At 33.9% G+C, this 3039-nt stretch overlaps 1 long non-coding RNA gene across 1 annotated transcript; it reads right to left on the reverse strand.

The window, feature by feature from the left end:
• Positions 1-373: 373 nt before the first annotated feature.
• Positions 374-1173, reverse strand: LOC127866198 (uncharacterized). Its single transcript, XR_008042885.1, has 2 exons — positions 1086-1173; positions 374-851 (listed from the first exon to the last, which is right to left on the reverse strand). It is a non-coding gene; the product is annotated as an uncharacterized LOC127866198 (long non-coding RNA).
• Between the last annotated feature and the right edge of the window lie 1866 nt (positions 1174-3039).

A 3039-nucleotide genomic window follows, 5' to 3' on the forward strand; every position in this document is an offset into this window, starting at 1 on the left:
AAATTAACAAATTTACGCATTGAAACCTCTCGATACTTATTATAACCCTTGGGCAAAATCTACTGCTACTAAATAAATCCAGTTACTCAAACCTATCTACTACTTAACGTCATGTAAGTGGTGAGTAGATTTAACTTCGCCATGCAATAAACTTTGTGCTCGTGAAGGGACTATAATTTCCTTAAAATAACTTCATATGACACTAATTTACCAATGAGCTGACAAAAGGTCGTTTCATTTATCTCGACCAATTCGCAAAATGCATGACCACATCAACTTCAATTAGCTATATATGTTGTTGTTGTTTTTGTAAGTCAACTGATTGGTATTTCAAATTATTCATTTACGACAATGAAACTACAATAAATAGATATATGTACATTGCACAATAATTATAAAAATATTTACACTCACCGAACTCCGTCGGAACACTTACAAAATACAAGCAAAACACAATAATGACACGATACACAATGTCCACAACGATTTAAGTGTCCATCACTCTCCGTCCTGATTGAACGTGAATCCTTCCTTGCGTAGCAGAACGTGAAATCCTGTACGTACGTTTTAACGGTTTTGACGTCAAAGTTTTGTGCACAAGAAATACGTAGTTGTACTCACATCGGTGCTCGAGCTCGATGCCGCGCAAAAATGTGGACTCCTACTCCCCGGGAAAAATCAAAAACCGGTTTCCAAGGAATCGCTGTGTTAAATTCCTGGACTCTCCCCCTCCTCGCTACCGATCTGAGGCTCCTGTATGTTCAGGGATTTTTGCCGTAGCCCCACGTTGGGCGCCAGTGTTGCCGTAATGGGCGTTTAGGGTTCTTTCTTCGAACAACACGTTTGGGTTTCTAAGTATATTATATTTATGATTTAATATCATAAACATACAGGTTGACAGCATGAATGATATGCAAAGAATGAACTTCTTATAATAAGTATACATTTCAATTATATATAAAATGATGTGTTCCGACGGTAAGATACCAACAGAATTAATACACAAATACAACTATTAAAACAAAATAATTACAATAATACAACCGACAGACATGAATATAAAAGATTATAAAATGCATATTTACCTCAATATATTATATTTATGATTTCATATCATAAACATACAGGTTGACAGCATGAATGATATGCAAAGAATGACATTCGAAATAGTCATTCATGCACACAGATGTGGTTGAGTGAATAAACTCATGCTTGACAAGCCAATTAACGTATTAAAATGTTAGTAAAAACAGTTCACCTGTCTACCCAGTCTCTACATACTGAAAACTAATCAACTACTACAAAAGAAAGCTACTAATCCTATTTACAGTTAAAATCTACTCTGTCCAACCATTGAACAATCAGAGCAATGTTTCCTTTAAAAAATAATTTAATTCAATATCATTCAGAATAAATATATTTATGAACTAAATATATTTACAACAATGAAATACGTCTACAACATATTGAACTGTTTTGATAAGCATGCACCAATTAAAACTAAAACACAAGTTAATAAACATGCTCCTTTTATAAACTCCAATTTGAGAAAAGCTATTTACCATACAAAGATTCTATTTAATTAATTTGAAAAATATCTTACGGACAGAAATTGTGAAATATACAGACAGAAACGAACTTGTATTAGCTTATTATTTTACTCGCTTAACTTCTTTTTGGACACTTTCAGCATTACAAAAGCCTGCCTGAACGATATTGTTTAAAAAGTCATAGAGTTCTTAGTTTTAATGTTTTATTTGTATTCTTAAACTTTAACAGTCTAGTTTCCTGCCCATATGTATACTGTTATGAGGAGATGTACATCCACACACTGGTCCTTCAACAGTCAGTTATGAAAATACAACTTCAAGTTCTAGCCCACAGTACCATGTATTTGACAAAAGGGGTCTACATTTCATACACATTAACACTAGAAGCTTGATTCCATCATTGGACGAAGTTCGTATTATAGCACGTAAAACAAGAGTTTCGTGCATCTGTATCTCAGAATCATGGTTAGCCGATTCAATACCAGACTCGGAAATTTTTATTAATAGCTATTCGATTCAACGCAAGGATAGAAATCGTCACGGGGGTGGTGTATTGATCTACGTTCGTACCGACTTGTCGTTCAACAGTCGCAGGGATCTGGAGCATACATAATTAGAAGCAACATGGCTCGAAATACTCTTGCCGAAGTGTAAACCAATTCTTTGCGGTGCAGTTTACAGACCATTGAAACTGTTTAATTTTTATGATGAATTTGAAAGTGTGTTATCATCCAGTACCCATTTTTGTTAATATGAAACTGTAATTTTGGGTGACTTCAACACAGATGTTTCTAAATCTAGATCCTGTGCTTTTGTGTCAGCTTTTAAAGATTTTATCAATATGTTCAGTTTAACACAATTAATATGTAATAGTACAAGAGTGTGCAACACCACTTCTACCACGTTTGATTTGGTTCTAGTTTCGGACCCGGAGAAGATTTCACAGTCTGGTGTTATAGAAACAACTTTCAGTGACCATCACACGATATATTGTACCCGGAAAGTAACAAAATCATTCATAGGATCGCATAATAACATTTCAGCACGTTCGATGAAAAATTATAACAGGGAGATTTTTCAAGAGAACCTTTTGGCTACGGATTGGAATCAGGTTTTATTGTGTGACAACGCTACTGAAGCTTGGGATCTTTTTAAACATATATTTATGTCAGTGATAGACAACATTGCTCCTATTAAACAAATGAGAATTAAACAAAGGACTGAACCATGGATAGATTCTGACATTTTGGAGGCCATCAAGCAAAGAGACATTGCTTTTAGTAATTACAAAAGTGATAAAAGTGCAGACAATTTTGAATTATTTAAATTATTAAGAAATAAGTGTAAATGCTTAATTGATACAGCGAAAGAAAACTTCTTTACAGAGTCTCTTGAAGCTAACAAAAATGACTCAAAGTCACTCTGATCTATTATAAAGAATCTTGGTTTACCATCTTAGAAAGGTTTATCTTCCTCTTCTAATTTTTGT

Source organism: Dreissena polymorpha, chromosome 2 (genome assembly GCF_020536995.1).
Source record: "Dreissena polymorpha isolate Duluth1 chromosome 2, UMN_Dpol_1.0, whole genome shotgun sequence".
NCBI classification, from domain to species: domain Eukaryota; kingdom Metazoa; phylum Mollusca; class Bivalvia; order Myida; family Dreissenidae; genus Dreissena; species Dreissena polymorpha.